The 7230-nt window shown below is 50.3% G+C and overlaps 1 protein-coding gene across 1 annotated transcript in view; it reads right to left on the reverse strand.

Moving 5' to 3' along the window:
• The window catches only part of sulf2a (sulfatase 2a), a 30063-nt gene extending 23272 nt beyond the window's left edge, over positions 1-6791 (reverse strand). Inside the window, exons 1-2 of the mRNA XM_034532964.1 lie at positions 6710-6791; positions 121-187 (exon numbers count right to left, since the gene is read on the reverse strand). The gene's annotated coding sequence lies outside the window, so the exon portion shown is untranslated. The remainder of the gene's footprint in view (positions 1-120; positions 188-6709) is intronic.
• Positions 6792-7230: the final 439 nt, after the last annotated feature.

Here is a 7230-nt window from a genome sequence, read left to right on the forward strand (position 1 = left end):
GTGAACCTTTCACAGTTGGGCACTGTTTTCGCATGCAGAGGAAAATAAATACAGATACAGTAGCTGTAGCAATCTATGTGTGTGTGTGTGTGTGTGTGTATGGAAGGTGAACAGCCTTACCTTCCTCTCTAAACCAGCTGTCTCTGATGTTCTCCTCTCCCACTGAAATCCGCCCGACTGCCAAGTCCTGCAAGCAAACACAAAGTCCAGAGTGGATGAAGACTTGGAAACACAATATGCAACTTCTTCCCCTCAGACGCTCAAACAGAGCCAGACTCTCTTGTATCTATGACATTCTGTCTTGTGTTTTCTTTTAAACCATCTTTTTCTTTTAAAGCTATGAATCCATCCCGATGCCCCCCCCCCCATACGACACCACTCCTCCCCTCACACATCCCCCACAGGACGGCGACACATCTGTTTCAGAGGAAAACACTGCGGCGAGCTGTAGGACGTGGAGATAAACAACCGCGTACGTCACGTCGGTGCGCGTGAGGTTAGAATCCATGTCGGGCTGATGCTGTGACGCCTGAGGGAGCCGGAAAATAATTCAGGAAGGTGCTTTAATTAGACCTGCGCCAGAAATAGTGTTAACAATTCTTCGACGTAATTACTTCTCACCCCTCCAGAACACCTCATTTCGCGAACAGTGATAGCGCTTGGTTTCTGGTCTGCGATGCCGTGCGAGCGCTGCTCCATCACGTCTGATCCTGAACACCGTCTCCACTCGTTCGGGCGTCCGCCCGTGTCGACACGTTGACAGCAGCCGTCCGATCCGTGTTCGGAGCGGACAGGTGTCAGCGTCCAGGCGCGTGAGCATCGGCGCCGAGCCAAAACCGGCGTTGACATCTCCACAACCCGCCCCGCTGGAATCTAGGCCTTAATCTCCCCCTCCCCTCTCTCTTTCCGACGGAGCCTGTGATGCGTCGTATGCGGTCTTCGGGTGGAAACGCTTGTGGCGCCCCACAAATGCCACCCGTGGGGGCTAATAATACACCGGAGAACCCTCATAAGCCCGCACGTTCCTCACTGCCGAGGCACCCCTCCGACCCCAGCTGCTCTCTGACAGCCACTCGTGGGCATCAAAGAGCGGCGGCGGGACACCTGTGCCCGTCTATCTGCGCCGTCTGAAGCAAGAGAAAAGCCGAGGAAGAGGCACAACAACACAGACCAGCGGAGACTTCATTTACTTTGACACGATTCTATGATGACGTCTAAACTAACTGGCGGGGCAATCACCGGCAGGCTGCGGATGGCAAAACGTGATTTACTTTCCTTGTCGCTCGCTAAAATAAAAAAAGGACTGACAGCTTCAATATGAATAAGCAGAGCGGGGGAGGAAGGAGGGAGTGGATCGGAAACAGGCTGTGGGTGACAAGGCAGTGTGACGAGCGTGGACACCGAGAGAAGATGCGACACCTGGCCTCGTCCTTGATGCGAATAATAAGAGGATGATACATCAAAAAGGTGACAGGGCAGAGAGATGGCTGTTACGCAGGCGAGGAGGAAGACGGCGGAGAAGAAGAAGAAGAAGAGGAGGAGAAAGTGACTATTTTTAGCAGTGGAGTAAAAGAACATGCCAGGGATTCATTTGATATTCCTTTCTATGAAGTGCTCCCCGTGCTAATGAATCATGTTTCATTAGTGGCGACGATCTCCGGCTCTTTGGCCCGCGTTACACCAAAACGTGGAGTGACATTCTGAAGCATTCCAGCGATGAGATCAAAAGCAACCGCGTCAAATAAAAGCAATCAGGACGACTCCATCCTCCTCTGACTGACATTAGACGGAGCGAGCCGCCTGTCCGTCGATGACGTTTGACTGAGAGGGTAAAAGGAGTCCGAGGACGGCGGGTTCTCTGATTGGCTGCGTTCTCCCCGTCGGGCAGGAGGCTGATTGATTTCAGTGAGTTGGATCCCCGGCTCTGCCTCTATTGATCCATCATCCTCAGCCCTGTCTCTTCCCCCAATTAAGAGTTCACTAAGCCTATGGACCACTCCTAATGAACACCAGCCTCCTGCCAACGTCTCTACACAGCCTCTCTCTCTCTCACTCACTTCATTTCATACTTTTTGTGTGCTCCTTCTCCGGTTGCAGTTTATGCTCGGTCACACCTGAACAATGGCATGTTTTGGGGTTTTATTTTAAGGGGGGGGGGGGGGGGGCAAAGGCATCCCACAGTTCATTAAACATAACATAAGCTTTTGGGGTAGGCGTTCCACCTCTCTGTATCGCTGAGAATCAATTGCTGCTCCAGCAGCCCGATTTTAGGGATTAGGAGGAATTGAGCTACTCTGGATGTGGGAATCTTTGATGAGTCTGGGTGTCAAGACGAGCAAGATCAAAAGATTCATTAGATTAGAATTAGATCAAACACAGTCAAAAGTTGTGAGGACAGACGGAGGAGGTGTGTGTGTGAGAGAGAGAGTGGTCGACATGAGAGAAACAGAAATCCAGACGTATAGAAGCCAAAAAGCTTTTCTGACTCTATTTAATTGCCAGGCACAGACACAGATACGAGGGATCTGCCCGGGCTTTCTCCAGAGCTGTTGGCACATCAATCTGCTCCATTCGCCCCGATTTGAGGGGTGCAGTCAGAAAAAGGAGCGGTTCAGACGCAGGGCAGTTGTGCCCCGATGCACCCGGCCTTAAACCCGTAATCCCACCGCCACGGCGGAGTGAGAAAATCCAATTTCAGAGATCTGTAATTCCATAAACCTTATTAGGCACAACAATAGCTGCAGCACCCTGAAGGAGAGGCGGGTGCTGAAGTTGTGACCGGCGAGCCGAAGTGAAGCAAATCGGGGAAATGAAGAAGCGCGGACGCTCTACGAAGACACCATGACTAGGGACAACATGGTGAAAGGGGGGGGGGGGGATTACATTGGTCTTTGCTCTCCCTCTTTGCTCTTCTCCCTTCTTCCCAGGCTGGTTTTTGAGTGATGTTTTGTTTCACCGAACAGAAATCCCAGAATAGAATTTCTTTTTCATGTGGTTTTTGAGTTGGTGTGTGCCACCATCACCACTGCATCCCGTATTCGTGTAGTCGTAACATCAATGGGCCACTTAGACCGCTGTTATCCGAGTGCTTTCATTGATTGTTTGCCTAAATCCAGGAGAGCGCGCCGTGTGTGTGTTTGTTTTGCCGTACTAATGGAAATCATCTTAGCACACGGAGCCGATGGCGAGCATCGGAGGAGACGTGCTCATGACAGAAAAGCAACAGAGGAATTGAGTATCAGATCGATCAATTAAAACGCGGCGGCGGGAGCCGCAGGTGAAGATAACCGTTCTAATTACATCTGCGGTCATGAGACAGAAAACCGGGCTTGGCTGCGAACGAGAGTTAGACGCTCGTCCTTGTTCCAAAATCTCCCAATCACTGCTTTAAGCAACCGCAGTTAATGATGTCATAAATTATTCACAAGTGTAAGAAAACCGTTGCGAAAAGGCCACCGATAACCATCTGATTAGAGGAGGAGAGGGGGGGGGGGGGGGGGGGGGGAGAAGAGGCCTCCGTCCACCGTATCTCTGGAGACGGATTGGGTCGTGAAGGTCGGCGGGGTGCGATTACACCTTCGGCTACCGCAGCTCAGCCGTACAGACGGAGGAGATGGAAATCGGACTGCGCTGCTCGCACGCACACCGCAGTCAAAGGCTGGAGACACGTGCACGCCGGCATGAGTGCAGGGAAATGTGCTTCCTCCTTATTTGCTCCCGTAAAGCCGCAGACGAGTCTCCGCTCTCTCTCTCCAGAGAGGAGTGTTTGAGAGGCGTCGTGCCTTCCTGTCATTAGAGATTCACTGTGAACAGCAGCTCCTCCGTACAGATGAACAGGCCTCGCCGCCAGGCTACTTTTAATGTCTTCTATGGGAGCCCTGGGTGTGAGGAATTAAACGCTATAGCTGCGCCTCCAAGTTTTAAGCTGGAAATCATGAAGAATATAATAAGTAAAAGTGTGTCTATTCACTATATTTCAATAGAGATACGCATACAAGCTGCAAGGTTACATAAATAATTGCGCACCCGTAGCGATGATATATCGCGGCATTTAATTGCTGCTTCCTTCCTTTAGATGCTATTTTGTGTTTTGGTTTATTTTCAAACCGGCGACATCATATTTATGTACGCCCCCCACCTGAAACCCCGCTCTCTTTATTCTTTATTTTTTGAGTTTCTCTAGTGGAGTGAAGCCTCGGAAACGGTGCATGGCAGAATAATATGAATGCCGCGTCGACAGCCGTACGATAACGTCTCGGAAAAAATCAGTTTCCATCAGTTTCTTATTGCATCTTTTTCAACTTTTCCATCTCAGCCGAGCATAAAGACTTTTTTTATTATTTTCAGCTTTTCTTACATTACTGGTGTTTTTCCACTGAGGGTTTTAGTTAAAAATGTGCACAAAAGCAGCAAAGTGGAGCAGGTGGAAGAAGCTGCGGCGCGGAGAGGGCCGAGTGAAGCGAATGGGAGACTTGAGCTCGAGGACCCTCGGGTCAAACCTCGCTGTGTCTACCCACAAAAAGGTCAGCAGACGGGGGGCGCTCTGCAGAGAGCGTCGGGCGGGTGTCACCTTGGCGGGTGTCACCTTGGCGGCTGCCACTGCTATCTGCCACCTGTCGCCACGCTGCCCCCGCGGGGCCGGGGAAGCGGCTGCGTTGACAAAAGGGTTCGTCGATAGCGCTTCCTCCTCGGTGGCGACGGGGGGGGACGTGTCCTCTGCTTTCATCAACAGCTTGAGCCAACAGCTTTTGGCGTGCCGCATTAGCATACAATACATATTCATGCCGGCGTCTCCCTTCAACTGCGTCGCCAGGGCCCCTGCGCACGTTTTTCACTCATTTTTACAAACTGGAATGTCAAGCGGCCCTTTTTTTTTCCGCCGTGGGGTCCCACACGGCCGCTTATGTATTCCCGGCACAGCCGGCGCAAACAACGTCAACAGGTCTCAAGGTCGTCACTCCCACTGATTGTGTGTGTCTGTGTGTGTGTGTCCCTGTGTGTGTGTGTGTGTGTGTGTGTGTCTCAAAGAGTGTGTGAACAACGGAGGAAGAAAAAAAGGAATTGGAGCAAAATAAAATGGTTAAAGATGTAATGAGTGTGTGTGTGTGTGTGTCTCAAAGAGTGTGTGAACAACGGAGGAAGAAAAAAAGGAATTTAGGAAACGTGACCAAAATAAAATGGTTAAAGATGTAATGAGTGTGCGTGTGTTTGTGTGTTGTGTGAGCTTGGGCACAAATGTATGCAGTGTGTGTGCAGCAATTTGGTTTCGGTTAATGCAGAGGAAATACAGAATATGAATTTCTGTGCACTTCCTGCATTTCATTTGTGAGTGTAACTATGCAATTACAGATTGTGTAAATATAAATCACAACAAAATCTGGGTGTCCGTGCATGCGTGCGTGTGTGTGTGTGTGTGTGTGTGTGTGTGTGCGTGCGTGTGTGTGTGTGCCTGGGGACTGGCTGACAGGTAGACTAAGCAGGAGCATCCTCCATTCGGTCCGCTGGCATCTCAGTGAGAAAGGAGGCCAGTTGAAGTGGGGGTTCGAGCCTTCGTGGCCATGATAAATTATGAACGCCTAAAGAATGTATCTCCTAATCTCTTCTTTGCTTTCCCTCCATCCCTCCATCCTTGCATTCTTTCACCCGCCCACCCTTATCGCTACAAACAGCACGGGGAGCTCAGCTGTCTCTGTCATAAATATTTCAGCCTCTGGGTCAGTGCTCCCCCCCCCCCCCCCCCCCGCTGCTCTTAACCGCCACCGCTTGGTGATGCCACAGCCTTTTGACCCATAAAGATATTGACAAAACACTGATAGTGAGTACATTCACCGGGGCAAGCCTTCAGTTTCTATAGGAGCGGCTGCAACTGTTGAAACGCCATCTCCTGAATGAATTACCGGATACCCCCCCCCATCCCCCCGCAAGGTAAACAATCCAAAACTGGATCGTTCCTGCCTTTGGAAAAAAAAGTAATAACTCCTAGTTGTTGTTTTTGCTCTAATTTTTCAACCCACGCACACACACATTCAGCAGCAGGATTATTATTTGGCTGATTAAATACAAAGCTGTGCCGAGACAATGAATGTTCCATATTTCAAAAACACCACAGACTGTGAAACAGGAAGACAAAAGAAGAAAAAAAACTAAATTCAACACCAAAGACGCACCAAAGAAGTGTTGAAAGCTGAAGAGTGGATCATGACAGTCGGAATGTAATCGTTTCCCTACTGGAGGATACCAGTGTGTCCAAATATCATCACTTCAATGACAGATACTTAAAAATAAAAATTTATTGTGAAAGCTACCAGACACACAGCACATGTCAACAGCATCCTCCCCCCCCCCCCCTCCCCCCTCCCCTAAAAAACCTCCCAACTTGTTTCCCCAGATGAACAGCAGCTCCTGAAACGGGTCCAGCGGTGAACGAGAGGTCTTATCTCTCTCGCCCTGATGAGCGGCGCCGTTAGCGACTCCATGCATAAATCTCAGAGGCGAACAGAAAGGATCAGAGCATTCAAGTGTAAACTAGGGCAGAGCTCCAGCACGGTTACCCTCTGGATATGCGACTCGGGAAGCAAGTCCTGTGGAGGAGCCAGCGCTCCCACACTGAGGGATGCAGATGCTGCTCTGTCGTCTATCACAAATCCACACACACACACACACACACACACACACACACACACACACACGAGGACACATATTCACACACCTGCTCTGGCCGGTCCAGTACCATCCGGTCCCGTCCGGTCCGTTCAGATCCGGTCCTCCGTGCTGGCAGAGTGAGGAGCTCGTCTCACTCGCAGCCCGGTGCAGGCGGCTCACTGTTATAGATGCACTGACAAGTGAAAGGAGGGAGGCGTGGTTTCACATGAGATAAATAAAAGAGGGAGGGAAAGAGGGAGGGGAGAGGCTCCCTCTTTTCCATCTAAAATTCAATATTGCCCTCACTCCTTTTTTCAGCGGCGTTCCGTCTTCTTTTATTTCTCTCTTCTTTTCGCAAACACTTGCTGTTGTCCTCTCGCTCCTTCTCCTCTTCTCTCCTTCTCCTCTTCTCTCCTTTTCTCTCCTTCTCCTCTTCCCTCCTTCTCCCACCTTCTTCCTCGCCGACTCTCTCTCCGGTTTGGTCTTTCTTATGTGTTGCTTTCTGTTTCTTCTCTCTCTCTCTCCTTGTCACATTTAACTCTGCCTCTTGCTCTCGTTCTCTCAAGGCTCTCATTCATGGGGCAATAG

Source organism: Cyclopterus lumpus, chromosome 5, assembly GCF_009769545.1.
Source record: "Cyclopterus lumpus isolate fCycLum1 chromosome 5, fCycLum1.pri, whole genome shotgun sequence".
Lineage (NCBI taxonomy): Eukaryota > Metazoa > Chordata > Actinopteri > Perciformes > Cyclopteridae > Cyclopterus > Cyclopterus lumpus.